The sequence below is a fragment of the Bison bison genome, unplaced genomic scaffold (assembly GCF_000754665.1).
Source record: "Bison bison bison isolate TAMUID 2011002044 unplaced genomic scaffold, Bison_UMD1.0 scf7180017864183, whole genome shotgun sequence".
NCBI classification, from domain to species: domain Eukaryota; kingdom Metazoa; phylum Chordata; class Mammalia; order Artiodactyla; family Bovidae; genus Bison; species Bison bison.
Genome location: NW_011494755.1, coordinates 5,102,150 through 5,118,734, shown reverse-complemented (window position 1 = coordinate 5,118,734; position 16,585 = coordinate 5,102,150). Strand labels below are relative to the sequence as shown.

The 16,585-nt window shown below is 41.1% G+C and overlaps 1 pseudogene; it reads left to right on the top strand.

Moving 5' to 3' along the window:
* The first annotated feature begins 7,064 nt into the window (after positions 1–7,064).
* LOC104991220 lies at positions 7,065–11,320 on the top strand (annotated as a pseudogene).
* Positions 11,321–16,585: the final 5,265 nt, after the last annotated feature.

The window sequence follows — 16,585 nt, the reverse complement described above, 5'->3', positions numbered from 1 at the left end:
AATGAAACTGACTTCCTTGGCAGGACGCACTCAATATCAATCCTGACACCTGTGCTCGATCAGTTGCCTCACCACCAGGCAGTCATCCACAGCCAGCCTCCCAGCACTGCCTGGGGTGTGACTGGCACCCACTGATTCATCTAGCCAGGGCCTGGAGATGTGGACTCAGCCAGGCTGGTCTGACATGTACATCCTCAGCAGTTTCTCCAAGTGCCGAGTCAGCCCAAGTGCTGGTCTTCCGTGAGGACTGTGATCTTCCAGGATGGAGTCATAATTCATCAAGCCTGTTTATCTCCCTATCTCATGCACAGACTCTGGGGCCATGATGCTTTTCCATAGGTGGCAAAGATTTCACCCTGGAAAATGTCCTTTTTGCAACAGGAGATAGTGTCAATTCAGTATAATAGTCATTACCTTTCATTGATCAGCTCAATTTTGGCTGCAGGAGGGGAGAATGAAAAGATGAATATGACTGTCGTTGCTTTCAGTGAGTTATCAATTAAAAAAGAGACCTGATTATATAATTGGAGCAAACAAGTGTTCCATGAATGTTGTGAACTAACCTTTCTGCCTCCAGTCTCCTCCTTTAATCCTTCTTTCACCCAAATTCCAGAGAGATCTTTCTAACATAAACCTAATAATGTCTGTCTTGTATTTAAATATCTCCTCTTTGCTTTCAGGATAAACTTCAGATTTAACTTGACACATGAGGCCCTTCAGGTGTGGTTTCAATCACAATGACCTGCCTCATCTACCTCTGTCCCCATTTATAGACAATAAAACTACATTATCTGACTATAGCACACATTATCTGTATCTGGTAAGATACTGAAGACTGAAGTGACTTAGCATAGCATGGTAACAGTATGGAGAAGGCATTGGCAACCCACTCCAGTACTCTTGCCTGGAAAATCCCATGGACGGAGGAGCCTGGTGGGCTGCAGTCCATGGGGTTCCTAAAAGTCGGACACAACTGAGCGACTTCATTCTCACTTTTCACTTTCCTGTGTTGGAGAAAGAAATGGCAACCCACTCCAGTGTTCTTGCCTGGAGAATCCCAGGGACGGGGGAGCCTCGTGGGCTGACGTCTATGGGGTCACACAGAGTCGGACACGACTGAAGTGACTTAGCAGCATCTGTATCTTTGGACAAGCTCTGTTCCCGGTATTGAATCCTCTCTCCTGTCCTTTTTGTTTGCTTGATGATCTTCTGCTCATTCCCAAGACTCAGATCTAATGTCCTTCTGGTATCCCTTTCCTGCATTTGGTCCCCCCCGCTTTTTTTTCTAAGTCATGTTAATTTTTCTCCTTAGCATTTTCCACAACATCCTATAAGTCTTCTAGTCTAGTGGCTTTCAAAGTTGCAATTCCCCAACTATTTTTTATATGCTTTGTAATGTAGCTAATATGTTGATACAGTGGTACACATGTGTGTGTGTGTGTGTGCACACGCACATATGTGAGCTAAGTCACTTCAGTAGTGTCAGACACTGTGCGACCCTTTGGACTGTAGTCTGCAGGCTCCTCTGTCCATAGGATATACTTCATGATTAATAAATATACCTATAGTGTGGTCATGTGTTCAAAAATTTTCTTACTGATGGGGTTAATAATATGAAAAGTTTGAGGGTCATTGCTCTGGTATAATAGATCTTGGGGAGCATGCACACTTTGTTATTTGCAGAAGTGCAATAAAATTTAGTTGAATAAGTGAATGATGATAAGTGATGATGAATAAGTGAAGGAAATGATGATAAAAACTTTAAATGAGATGTAAACAAGATTCTAAGAATAGAAATGTAATTGTTGTTAGTTCAGACGGAGAAGGCAATGGCACCCCACTTCAGTGCTCTTGCCTGGAGGTTCCCATGGAAGGAGGACCCTGGTAGGCTGCAGTCCATGGGGTCGCTGAGGGTCGGACACAACTGAGTGACCTCACTTTCACTTTTCACTTTCATGCATTGGAGAAGGAAATGGCAACCCACTCCAGTGTTCTTGCCTGGAGAATCCCAGGGACGGGGCAGCCTGGTGGGCTGCCGTCTATGGTGTTGCACAGAGTCGGACACAACTGAAGTGACTCAGCATTAGTTCAGAAGTCAGAGTCTGATTTCAAATTATTTAAGAAAGATTCTTAGAGTCTGTTGTACTATCTAAGGTGTTACTCATTTTTCTAAACCAGGGCTGGCAAACCTTTTCTATTAAGAGCCAGATAATAAATATTCAGCTTCTCAGGCCATAGTAGTATTTGTATCTACTCAGTTCTGCCACAGCTAAAGACAATATGTAAACAAATGGCTGTAGCTGTGTTTCAATAAAACTTTATTCACAAAACCAGGTGACTGGTTGGTCTGGGAGTCATATTCTAGATGGCCAAGGAATCTGTTCTAGATGATGATTCCTAGTTTTTGTGATCATTCTATTATATGAAATACTTTTGCAATATGCGTAACCAATGATTTTTTGTTTTAGTAATTATTAAATAAATGCTTAAAAATCTCCACAATGGTTAGTTCTGATTTAGGGTCTTAGAAGAAAAGAGTTGAGTCTTTAGGTCTGAGTCCTCTGGACAAAGGAGGCAGTGGTGGCGGTCTGGAGACGAATGATCAGGTCTGGGAAACAGCATATGTAAAGGTCCTGCTGTCCTGTTAAAAGTGACCCTGGAAATTGCTACAGCATCCCTGGGTAATAGTATGGCAGAAATACTGAGGGGTAAAGTCTCCCTTAACTGTGAAGTAGCAACCTCCTTTCCTGTAGTGAGGATTGGAGAAAAAGCATGTCAAACACCCACTGCTTGACTGTGTCCTGTGGCCTGCTGGGAGACATCTTTTGATCCTGACCTCTGCCAGCTGTCTGATGCCAAAACTACCGGCTCCTCTGTTTTGCTGAACTGAACTTCCTTCCAGTCTACATGTTTAGGGCAATTTGCTCTCCATTCTGAGCTCTAACCTACCTCAGTACTTCTTGCTCCACCCCCATTGGATCAGAATCAGCCATCTTCTAACATCTGAAGCATGGAAGAAAAGGGGCATCTTGGCTGGGATTATTTAAGGTGCTGTCTGTGGAGCGCCTGGACAGAATCACCTAGAAGTGACTATTAAATATGGAAATGTCTGGGCTTCATCCAGAGTTCTGGAGTCAGGATCTCTGCTCTGGGGCCCATTTAAAACTAGGTTTCAGGTGGTTCTTACAGACCTGCTGCTCTTCCAATTAGAGTATTAAAAAAATTTTTTTTCCCCAAGGCCTCCCTTTAGGTTGCCTTATCCACTCTCTTAGCTCTTTGAAACCAGTATAATCAGTGAAAGATGGAAAATTAAGCCAACCACTAGTTTGCCTATTTTTTTTCCTACACAAAATTCACTTTAAAAATAACAAATTGTGCAGTAAATAAGTTTACATCTAAGTAGGTCCTAAAGTGGCCGGACTCTTCTAATGTGTTCGTTATCAAACAGCCCTGTCCCCAAGTAGAAGCTGCAGCACTTCTTTCTTTGCAACTTTCTGATTTGCTTTCCTAGGTGGTCTCCCTGGGAGGGAGACTTTATCTTGGATTTTTCTGGTCAGCACTGTCGTGCACAGACTCCCTGATTAGAGCCCCTCCCTTCCTCAGGTCTTCCCTAATATCCTCTCTAAATAAAAAAATGGGGTTAGGCAGCTTCTGATGACGTTATCTCAGGTATTCTCTGCTTTGGTAATCTTTCAGTCAAGTCAGTATATCTATATGAAAATTCAGTGGAATGTGAGTTTATCTATTATATATAAAAAGTTGTAGCCACCTATTTGTTCATGTATTGATACTATTTGCATCTAAACTTGCGTAACATGTATCAATCTAATCATTATGTTTGTGTGTATGTGTATGTTTAATTATTTTCATGATTATGAATGTAAGAAATTCACACATTAGTGACCTCATTCATTGTAAAGATTTCTGACATAACTATTCTTTCTGTCTTTCAAATGAACATACTGAAGCACCAGAAAGTGAAATGATGTTTCCAAGTTCACAGGACTGGCACTTTGTTGAGGTAGGGCTCATATGTAGAAATTCTTGAACCTGCAAAGTTGTTTCCAGCTTCTCAGTTTAGGCCTGGGTCCAATTCCACCCTGGACTCCCTATCCAAATAAAATTAAAGACTTGAAAACACCCCGAGAGAAGAAATCATCAAATATTTTGCAAGAAAAAGCATCCAGATAATAAGATGGCTTGGGGTTCTGGCACCCAGGATCTCTTAGCTACAGCTGAGGCACAATTGTGTCTTTATGGGACACACCTCTGGAAAAGCCAAAGCGACCACTAGATGGCAGTATATGAACATTAGAGGGGAAAAGGCACCTCCTCTTCATTTTGAATACCTTGAGTTGAACATGGTGAAAGCCTTGGCAAGGACATCCAGTTGGAACTTACCTTCCTAAGACAATGAATTTAGAGATCATTGTGACTTTGGGCTCCAGCCCAAGACACGATGGCCATGTTTTGGTTTTATGAGAAGCTGAATCTGCGGTTCTCAGCCCCACTTGCACATGAAATCATCTAGCGTTCTGATTTCACTTGTTTTGGGGTGGGTCCTAGGCACCTGTGTATTTTGTTAAAACTCCTCAAGAACTCAGCTGTGTTCCCAGTGTCCATAATCTGTGCTAGATGGAGGCCGCCTGCCCCTGGGTTGCAAGAACCCAATCAAAGCTCCTGATGAAGCTCCAGGCACAGGGAAGGACACTGTGGCTGCAGGATAAAATGAGGCATTAAGACATGGCCTCTGTACTCAGGAAGCCATAGTTGTAAAGGAGCTGAGATGTAAAACTCCAAATAGGATCCGCAGTGCAGTCCCTGATCTGCGGCATGCTTTGGAGTGTGTCACTTGACCACTCCATAGCTCACTTTATTTGGTGGCTTTTGATGGGATCCTCATTAGGAGAAGGGGGATGATGAGCTACGTGCCTCCAAGCATCTATGTAGCTGCATTCCGAAGGGCCACATCTTTTCCCCATCAAGTTCTGTGTGTGCCTAGGAGCAATTTGGCTGTTTTGAAGAGAGATGGACTCCTTGGCCTGGCATTAGCTCAGCACTTCAGGCAGGACAGAGGGACCCTGCTGCTGCTGCTTTAGGGTCTGACTGTTCTCATTTGCGTTGTATTTCATTGCAGGGAAAATGAGTTGTTGATGATGAAGGCTTTAAAACATACCCAAATTACATGTGCTTATTTTGTAGAAATGTGTTCCAGACCAGTGGGACCAGGGGGATGATGGAGGGCCTCTCCAAACCACAGAGGGTATCCCTCTATTCTTACTCCTGTACTCTCATCTCTATACATAGCTTCAACATACCACTGGGATTTCCTCTAAGGAGTGTTCCTGTTCTGGGTTCTTGGCCTCCTTATAGAAATTGGTAAGAGGCCAGATAAGAAATTTGGGCAAGGCTTTATTGGGACTCCTTCTGCAACAGGAGGGAGAGAGAACAACAGGTTCCGTTGCTTGCTTCCTGAGAAGGGATAAGCTGGTTCTTTACATGGGGTGCGGGTAGGGGCGGGTCCGGGGGTCTGGCCAGAGGGGCGGCTTGGTCGTTTGCGTGCCCCTTTGGGGATGTTGTGTGCAGGGTCATGAACAATAAGTACTCTGTTTTTGCTCCTGGCTCTTCAGCAGTAGCAGTTAGGTTTTAGGTCTTTCTATATCTTCTTGTCTATAATTAGCCTCAATTGTACATGTATGCAATTATTTTTAGTCTGTTATAGTTTCTTTCTGTTTTGTTACTCGAGGAGACATTTGTTCAGGTGCAAGCACTGCAGCAAAGGTCCTAGGTCCCAGGTTCCAGCCTGTCTCAGGATGACTTCTAGAAGGTTACTTCATAATCTCCCCTTTTTGTGGGGGATTGGTGGGGCGTAGAGGAATTGACAGCCATAGCCTGCAAATCCTGAACTGCAGTTTATGCTTAAGAAAGACCTGAAGAGCACAGACTAGATCTTACTCATCTCACTCATTTTAATAACTGGCACAAGAGCTGGTACAGAGTAGGCGTGAGTGAATGTTTGTTGAATTAAGGTTTCTGTAGTTGGGTGTATTTAACAATGTCAAGCTGATTCTAAATATTCACTTCTCAGCATCAGAAATAGCTTTGATGCTATTTGTGTCTTACAGACACAGAATTTTATGAAATAGATTGTTCCCCTCTTCACATTGACTTTTGAAAAGCTCAGAGATAAGATAGTGGCCCATCTCTAGCAAATAACTAAGAAAGACATGCTATGCATTTGATTATATGATCAGTTAGATGATTATATGTGATCGTGTGATGCCTGCTTTCATTTTATTTTCCTCAAACTTGATAGTTATTGTACTGAATTATTATCGCAAGCTGCCACAAATTCTCTTTGGAACAAAGAATGGGGAAACTTACTAAATCTAACGCAATGTCTGGGACAGTTCCTGGTGCATGGTAGAATCTCAGAATATTTATAAAGTGAGTGAGTGAAATATTTTCATCTGAATCTTTAGATTGAATTCAGTGTTTAAACAAATTTATCAACCTGAAAGTCACAGCCTTTCAAAATAAACTGGAATAAATGGGAAGATCTTCTGGGAAGTAGACCCAGTGAGGCAGAGTGACCTGTCTGAGATGATACAAAAATCCAGTGGCTCTAAGTTAAGCGCAGTTATTTTTGATTCTTGATCTACAGCAGATTCTATTACCCTAAAACTACTTCTTTTGATTTTCCAAGAGTGATAACTAGCCTCAAATGTTTTCAAAAACGAATATGAAGAGAGGTATGTTGATTCCGTTGCCCCTCAGGTAAAACTGGTGATGAAACAGGAGAGTGGTGCCACCTGTGTTTGATGAAACGACTCTGTTTTTCCTTTGCCCAAGTCAACGACAGCTCAGTTGGTGACCCACGGTGTGATTTGTGTTCTAAGTTTCATAAGGAGAAGTTAGGGAATGCTGGTAGCTCCAGTCAGCACTCTCCTGAGAGGCTGGGGAGGGATTGTTTTACTGACAGTGTTTATCCTGGACAGAAGCCAGCAGGCCTGTCGGCTTGAAGCTGGAGCTGCTTTATCTAGTCAAATATCTTCATCCGAAACATGGTCAAAAGAGAAGTGAGGCAGTTGAATTTTGATGGAAATTTCTCTTTCATGTACTTATTCGGTATTCCTATAGAGAGCAAAAGAAGTCATGTTCCTATTTAACAGCCTGACCTTTCTACTTTTCCAGCATTTTCTGAACCATCCCCCTTTAACTCCACTGTTTTTATTACTCTATATGCAAGTGAAAATGTCTGCCCTGCAAACAGATAAAATACTCACTAACCAAGAGAAGTCTTTTTCCTTTCTTAATAACTACCCTTGGATATTTTTATGGGCATGTACACAGTTTGCTCCAAAGCCAAATATACATTTTCTTCAGACCAATCAATTTTCACTAGTATTCCATCAATGGAGTGACCAACCTGGGAGCTCTGGCTTAGATGACATAATGTTCATGACCAGCCTCTATGAATGATTTACTCTTCTCTATCTGTGCTCCTGCAGTGGATCCATCCCCATGATGGCACCACCACAGTGTGTTACTATTATAAGGTTATCTATCTGCTTTTCCCAGTGGACTGTTAGCTTCTCAAGGGCAGGAACCATCTCTCCTTCATCTGTGAATTTCCTGAGCCCACCCATGGCCAAGGGTATAGTAGGTGCTCACGTTCATATTTACTCACCCCATCGTTGACTCATTGCGGTTGCTCCTATTGTCTCACTCAGATTTGTTGCTTGCCCTGTGAGGAGCGGACTCTGCAGAAATCCTGTCCAGAAAGCAATCTGATGTGCTAGTCAGAGCAGCTCACCTGTTGGCTGACTAGTATGAATGTGATGTGACGATCATGCAGCCCAAAGGCCTTGGCTTTGTTCACAGGCACAGAACTGTCTTCTGAGTCATGCTTATCCAGCAGTTGCCTGAGTCTTAGTCCAGGGATGGAGAAGACCCAACTCTCCTGCAGTTTCTTTTGAGATTTCAGCTGTTGTTTTCAACTCCTGACCTCAACTTTCTCTGGGGAGTCTTCGAATTTGGCTCAATCCAATGGAGATGAGATTGTGGAGGCAGATACCCTTGGGAAGGGAGAGATTGTCCTTTGGGAGTCTGTATTTAATCCAAGGTGAGATTATGAGTTCTCAGCTGTAGGCCAGCCTACCAGGCCAACCTGAGATCTTTCTCAGGCCAGAGGTATAATGGACTGTGGAAATGTAACTTGTCACCATGGAGTAGACAAACTCTGTCTGGAACAAAGTCCTAAGACAAAGGAATAGGAGAGGCAATAAATTGCTTATTTTTCATTTGAGAGAATAGAAAGGAACATCTTAGATTTAGCAAAGGAGAATGCCATTCAATGATTCTATTTGGAAAAATGTCCTTTGCATTTGAAAGTTGATGTTGGGCATCCATGAGCCTTAAAACTTTGGGATCTTTAAAATTCAGATACTTGTTTTTTGCCCCCTCTTCATCCTAATCTTTGTATCCATTAGGAAGGTCGTTAAACCAAGGCTCATCCCCTGGCTTGCATATGCTTGAATTGTTCCATTATACTTTTTCCAGAAAATTTCAACCAGGAATCTATAGATTCTACAGCTTCTATAGATTTACAGATTCTATAGATTCCTGGTTGAAATTTTCTGGAAAAGTATAAGGGGAAAAAGGAAGAAGAGATTAGAATCTTCTAGCTTTATTTTATTAAATTTGAGGTCCAGTTACTTGGAAATGAAAAGATCATTTCTTTGCTTAGTATTTTTGTCCTTTTTGTGTGTAACCAGAGGGCAGAAATAACTCTGGTTATTTCTGGTGACCCCTCAATAGACCACCTCACCCCTAACGTGTACTCCACCCCCAAGCCTCAGCACCACTGTCTTGATTGCTTGAACTGTTGCAATTTCCAGAGGTCATTTGTGGGTTTGAAGATAGCACTTCCCTTCATCCTGCATTCCACTACAATGGGAACCCCTTTACCTGTTCCCCAGCGTATGTACGTGTTGATTGCTGACTTGAGGGTGTGGTTACAGGCTCTTTACAGGTCTTGGGTAGTGGAGTGGTCAGTGATTTTCTCAAATGGCCCTCTGGCAGAAATTTCTCATTTATTTTGATCGATTCATGATACCGTTCCTGAGATATTTTCTTATTTTAAAAGTAGGCTTGGTTGTTTTAACAGAAATTTGGGGATGAAGAAGATTAAATCTATTAGAACTCAACAAAGTTCAATTTCAACCACCCTGGATGAGACAGGATGGGAAAGAATGGTATACTGTGATGAGGCTGGTTGTTTTGATGACCATAATGTTGCTTTCTACATTTTCCAAAGCATTTCCATACACGTTATTTCACTTGATTTTTGTAACAGATTTGAATAGGAAAAGTAGCAATGATTACATAAAAACATGCTCAAAAAAGTTTAGTAACGTACCCAAAAGCAGAAGACTTGTGACCCTCCTGGATCTTTTGTCTACTAAGACTTTATTCACTCAAGCTATAATAGGTATACCATCCTTTGGATACCATCCTCTTTATTTTTGTAATGCTAACAAGTACATGTAATGATATTTCCTTATTGTTTTTCTTTAAACTGACTTATTTTATAACTTAAATAAATTTAACAAGAAAAATTTATAGCTTGACAGTAAATAAAAATTTAATGTCACTTTGTAAAACTGGAAAGTAACCATGAAAATAAAAACAGTGAGAATGAAGCAGTGCCCTTACACTTTAGCTAGGTATTGACGATCATTGAAGTCTCTGATCCTAAGTCCTGTTCTGTCTTTCCTGTCACTGAATTCTTTGATCCTAAGTTCGTTCCCTCTTTCTTAAAAATAAAAAATTTAGCTCTCCGGGCAAGATGGCGGGGGGGCGAGGCTGGTGTGACTTTAGGGCAGCCACACCTTTCTCGGCAAGATCTCGCCACTTTGGATGTTTCCAAGTTGACGCCACTTTCACATGAAGTTATCGGCAGACAAGCCACAATTAATATAGGTACAATTGGTCATGTAGCTCATGGGAAATCTACAGTTGTAAAAGCTATTTCTGGAGTCCACACTGTCCGTTTCAAAAATGAACTGGAAAGAAATATTACCATCAAACTTGGCTATGCTAATGCTAAGATTTATAAACTTGATGACCCAAGTTGTCCTCGGCCAGAATGTTATAGATCTTGTGGAAGTAGCACACCTGATGAGTCATACAGACATTCCAGGGACCAAAGGGAACTTCAAATTAGTCAGGAATGTTTCCTTTGTTGACTGTCCTGGCCATGATATTCTGATGGCTACTATGCTGAACGGGGCCGCAGTGATGGATGCCGCTCTTCTGTTGATAGCGGGTAACGAGACTTGTCCTCAGACTCAGACATCTGAACACTCGGCTGCTATAGAAATCATGAAACTGCAGCATATTTTGATTCTACAAAATAAAATTGATTTGGTAAAAGAAAGCCAGGCTAAAGAACAGTATGAACAGATCCTTGCATTTGTTCAAGGTACAGTAGCAGAAGGCACTCCTATTATCCCAATTTCTGCTCAGCTAAAATACAATATTGAAGTTGTCTGTGAGTACATAGTAAAGAACATTCCAGTACCCCCAAGAGACTTTACTTCAGAACCCAGACTAATTGTTATTAGATCCTTTGATGTCAACAAACCTGGCTGTGAAGTTGATGACCTTAAGGGGGGTGTAGCTGGTGGTAGTATTCTAAAAGGAGTATTAAAGGTGGGCCAGGAGATAGAAGTCAGACCTGGTATTGTTCCCAAAGACAGTGAAGGAAAACTCATGTGTAAACCTATCTTTTCCAAAATTGTATCGCTTTTCGCAGAGCATAGTGATCTTCAGTATGCTGCCCCAGGAGGTCTTATTGGAGTTGGGACAAAAATTGACCCCACTTTGTGCCGAGCTGACAGAATGGTGGGGCAAGTACTTGGTGCGGTTGGAGCTTTACCTGAGATCTTCACAGAACTGGAAATTTCCTATTTCCTGCTTAGAAGGCTTCTAGGTGTTCGCACCAAAGGAGACAAGAAAGCAGCGAAAGTACCAAAGCTGTCTAAGAATGAAGTGCTTATGGTGAATATAGGATCCCTGTCGACAGAGGAAGAGTTAGCGCAGTCAAGGCTGATTTGGGTAAAATCGTCTTGACTAATCCTGTGTGCACAGAAGTAGGAGAAAAGATTGCACTTAGCCGAAGAGTTGAGAAACACTGGTGTTTAGTTGGTTGGGGTCAAACAAGAAGAGGAGTGATAATCAAGCCGACAGTAGATGATGACTGAAGAGTTAACTAACAGATCTGAATGAAGCTGGAATTTCTCTTAACAATCTAGGGGTATATGATGATGACCGAAGAGTTAACTAACAGATCTGAATGAAGCTGGAATTTCTCTTAACAATCTAGGGGTATATGATGATGACTGAAGAGTTAACTAACAGATCTAATGAAGCTGGAATTTCTCTTAACAATCTAGGGGTATATTTTCAGAACAATAGTGGGAAAGTAATTTCACAGCTCATTACCTTAGTAGTAGCTGTAAGATTATTCTCATTTTTTGGTGATGAAAATTTAACCTCTAGTACTGAAATAGAGTCTACAATAAATGTAGAAATTAGCATCAAAAAAATAAATAAATAAATAAATAATTTGACATGTTTTTAGAGAGATGCTGAAGTCGTATGGCATCAAACCGAATCTTTCTCCTTTATATCACCATCAGGACTGAAACAGAATTGGAAAAGGAATAATTGTTCCAACATGCAAATCAGTGTTATTTAATATTGTATCCATGTAGATTTCTCTCACACATAATTTAAGAAATTTTAAGTTGTTAACCACCCTGTGAGAAACACTGCAGAATACCACTGTTATATTATTAAGGAGTAAATGTGGACTATATATTTGGGCAGTTCTGGTAGGCTACTTGGAAATCAATAACAATTGTGCTAATTGAATTCCATAAATCAGTATTACTATTCATCCATTCAGTGTCGTCTAATGAGCACCTACTATGTGCTAACCATACAAAGATGAAGACAGTCTCATCCCTGAAGCAAGTTTGTGGTCTTATTTTCATTAGCAATCATATGAATCTTTAAGTTGTCCATTATGAGGAAGAAAATCAGCCGTGAGTCAAGGAAGGCTTCCCAGTGTGGTGATATGTGAGCTGTGTATTGAAGGATAAGGGTTTGTCTGCTGTAGATCCCCCAGAAGGACTATAGCTTCTACAAAGAAACAATGATAGGAAAGGACAAGGTTATCTTGAGGAGTAAGTAGCTTCTTGGTTTGAGTAAAGTATAGAGCTGAAAGGGTAAAAGGATAATGGGGGAGGGAGTTGTCAGAAAAGGAGGCAGAAATGGTAGACACAACCCAGTCTGAGAAGACTTTGGTGTGCCTTGTCAAGGTGTTCGGGCTAGTCCTGTAGACAGTAAGGAGCTATCCAGATTAAGTAAGCAGGGGAATGACATGCTCGGATATACATTTTAGAGAGGTCAGTTTGGTAACAGTGAGGAGAGATGAGAAAGGAGAGAGTAAGATGTCAACACAGATGTCTTCTTGGAATGCCAATATCAGCTTAAGTTATTCCATGCAAATTCTATTCATTAGCTCCCCTTGCTCATGTAAGAGCTTTGGCAGCCACGCTTTGGCCAGAAGGGATGATGGTCTGAATGGAAAGTCTTTGCTTTGACCTTGGCAGGATTGTCCCTGGGATTTTTACTCGTGTAGAACTGCTTCATGAAAGTGGGCCAGCCCATGTGGGCTGTTTAAAGGGCAACTTAGCAAAAAACAATATTCGTTTCACAACCAAGAAATTATTTTGAAGTTTAGCCTCCTTTTGACTTGGAACAACATGAGTGATTAGGGACTGATTATGTATATTATTATTAATGCTGTTGCAGTTCCCTCAACTCCCTGATGTACACATAAGGTGGGAATCTATGTAGCATGACAGGACAAGGAGAGCTTCAAGATAATCTAGTCCACTTTCTTGGGAATCTGAGACATGGCACAGGTCCATAATCACAGTAGACGCTCAGTAAAGGAGCCATAGGTCGTCTGCATTCGTTGCACTGTTTTCCATGTACATTTCACAGTGTGAGTTAACTATTTAATTTTTCTTTGTATTATTCCTTTCTGTCTATAAAGAAATATAATTTTAACCAAAAAGATTGAAAAATAAACTCTCTGGTGGTGAGGATAACATGACACACTGTGAACTGGGCACTCAGCCAGAATTTAAGTCTTTTCTAGGCCGATCCCTGTGCATGTCACCTGGGACAAGTCGCTTGGCCTGTCAGAGACTCACTTCCCCTATCAGTAAAACGAACTCTTAGGCCATCCAGATGGACAGATGGCTTTCCTTTAACGTGCCATCTTCAGGGGTGTGTTAGTGATTGCCCAAGGGATGGTTCTCAACCTCACAAGGAGTCTTGTCAGACGCTTTTCTATTAGTCATCATACCCTGTGTGATTTTAGTGTCCCAGATATGCCACATATCTCTTTATGTACTGCAACCCTTTGAAAGGATACATGTATACAGTACCATTGTAATATCAATTTCTTTTTCATCTTCCTAGAACTAAGTTTGGGCCCTGGGCTTCATGTGGATTTGGGTGCTGTACTGTCTGGTTGAGAATGCTTGGCTTCGAGGGAGTCTGCTGAGAGGCATTGTGAGGCCATTGTCAAGTTAGCTGAAAGTAATTATTGTTTTTAATATTTAATGTATTGGATGTTGATTAGGTGTATATATAACTCTCAAATAAAAGAATCTCAATTTAGTAGTCATAAGCAGATAGCCATATCTGTGTAACAGTTATTTGTAATCCTTAATATTTCCTGGATAATTAAGATGTTGTTCTAAGACATGCCTACATGCCGTTGTAGTTCATTAGAAATTATTCAGTTGTGTTCTTGAAAATTTCTCAGGATTAGTTTTGGAGGCAAAAGTATCAGATGATTTGGTGACACTTGTAGTGGCTCTTTTAAAGTGTGCCCCTGAGCTTGATTGAGTGGGGACTCTTTATAATGAGAATGTGTGGGAAGAAACCCTGTGCTTTTCTGTTGGATAATTTGTTGTATTCAAATCCTACTTGGAGTCAGGAATTATGATGATGGGGATGGAGAGATTATCCACTCTTAAGAAGCTTATAGCTTAAGGGAGGCTATCAGCAGAAGTAACTCCTACCACCTATAAAACTGTAAAATGAGGTCACATTTCTTTAAAAACTGTTGCTATTGGCTTGAGCCGTTGTCAGCTTTGATGGCCAACCTGTATCTTACTTGCTGTGTTCTCAGCTGGTTCTTACAGTTCCTCTGGATACTGGCTTATGTGTGTAAATAAATAGATCCCTAGTGTAGACCTACTGGGGCTTCCCAGGTGGCACTAGTGATAAAGAGCCTGTGTGCCAATGCAGGAGACTTAAGAGAGAAACGCAGGGAAGATTGGGAAGATCCCCTGGAGGAGGGCATGGAAACCCACTCAGTATTCCTGCCAGGGGAATCCTATGGACAGCGGAGCCTTGTAGGCTACAGTCCATGGGGTTGCAAAGAGTTGGACATGACTGAAGCGACTTAGCACACACTCACACATGTAGACCCATTATGAAACCCTTTGCCATGCTGTGGAGTTTCTCTTGTTGCCAGTCACTGCTCCACTGGGTATTGGCATCCTCAGTTGGTTACATTTCCTCTTTATATTTCATTTAAATATAGAGCAAGTTCTTAATTTATCACCACATACTTGAGCCTAGATGATAAATTTAGAACACAACTCTGTTGGATGTTAAGGCTTATAGGAGGTAAGTACAAGCAGTAAATATTCTAGAACTGCTGTTTCCAGTGTCTGTTTTCAAGGACTATAGGTCCAGACTCATTCTCCCAAGGCCTCTGAATGGTCATTCCCCATCCCAGCTATTTCAAAGAAACCATTTTACTTTATGGGAGTCTCTGTGACCTACAGTCACCTATATCCCTTTCACCAGAGTTTAGACCTCAGTTTATGAAGGTCCAGAGAAAAAGAAGAGTTTTATTCTTTCCCCTTGTCATTGACCAGTCTTGCAGCCTTAGTCCTTGTATGTTATCCTTCTCTTGAGAATAATATACAGCAAGGACACCCCTTCTTTTCTGATGAAATTCTGCCCCTGGGCCTATGATCTCCAAAATACCATCACATCAGAATGCAATATTTCATCATCATTTCACAAAGCCTAGGTTGTTGTTCATCTTAAATAACATCTTATTATAGTTCAAAATGACATAAACATAGCCAATCTAACCTCAACCTCAGCTTAATGTAAAAACAGAGTCTTTCCCATTTTTCTTGTAGTTTTTCAGATCTGTACTTCCAGTCTAATGTGTAAAAATTCTAGAAAACACACACACAGTTCCCCAAGAACAAGCAATGATATGCAATCATAGAAAAGATGAAAACTAAAGGAATTTTTTTTCTCTAAAGAAGCTACAAAGTCTACAAAGATGCAGCTATGCTAAAAGAAACATCTGACATATATATTAAAGAGAATTCTTTACTTCTCTGTATAAACATTTACATTAAGATTAATGGTTACTTCATTTTTCCTCAAATATATATTGCTTTACATCTGGGTAATTAAAGGCCACACTGATTCATTTTCCAAGAACAAAGGACAAAGGATAATATGACCCAAAGGTAAATTTAATTCTTTAGTTCCTAGAGGATAATAACTACTGAGAACTTTGAGACAGTTTTGTTTTTTCAGCATTAAGACCTATTTAAAAAAGTCTTAGCATCCAGTTGAGTGAGAGCAACCTGCTACCTTAGAGCAGGTGTTGGAAAACATCTTCTGTAAAGGGACAGATAGCAAATATTTTAGATTTTCAGGTCATATAGTCTCTGTCACAACTACTCAGTACTGCCACTAAGTCTCATGGTGGCCACAGGGAGACGTAAAGAAATGAAATGATCATGGCTGTGTGCTACTAAAGCTTCACTTCCGTCAGTCAGTTCAGTCTCTCAGTCATGTCCTACTCCTTGGGACCTCATGGACTGCTGCACGCCAGGCTTCTCTGTCCATCACCAACTCCTGGAGCTTCCTCAAATTCAAGTGCATTGATTCAGTGATGCCATCCAACCATCTCATCCTCTGTCGTCCCTTTCTCCTCTGGCCTTTGATCTTTCCCAGCATCAGGGTCTTTTCCAGTGAGTCAGTTCTTTGCATCAGGTGGCCAAAGGATTGGAGTTTCAGCTTCAGCATCAGTCTTTCCAATGAATATTCAGGACTGATCTCCTTTAGAATTGACTGGTTGGATCTCCTCGCTGTCCAAGGGACTCTCAAGAGTCTTCTCCAACACCACAGTTCAAAAGCATCAATTCTTCTGCACTCAGCTTTCTTTATAGTCCAACTCTCAAATCCATACATGACTACTGGAAAAACCATACCTTTGACTAGACAGACTTGGTAAAGTAATGTCTTTGCTTTTTAATATGCTGTTTAGGTTGGTCACAACATTTCTTCCAAGGAGCAAGTGTCTTAACTTCATGGCTGCAGTCACCATCTGCAGTAATTTTGGAGCCCATGAAAATAAAGTCTGTCACTGTTTCCATTGTTTCCCCATCTATTT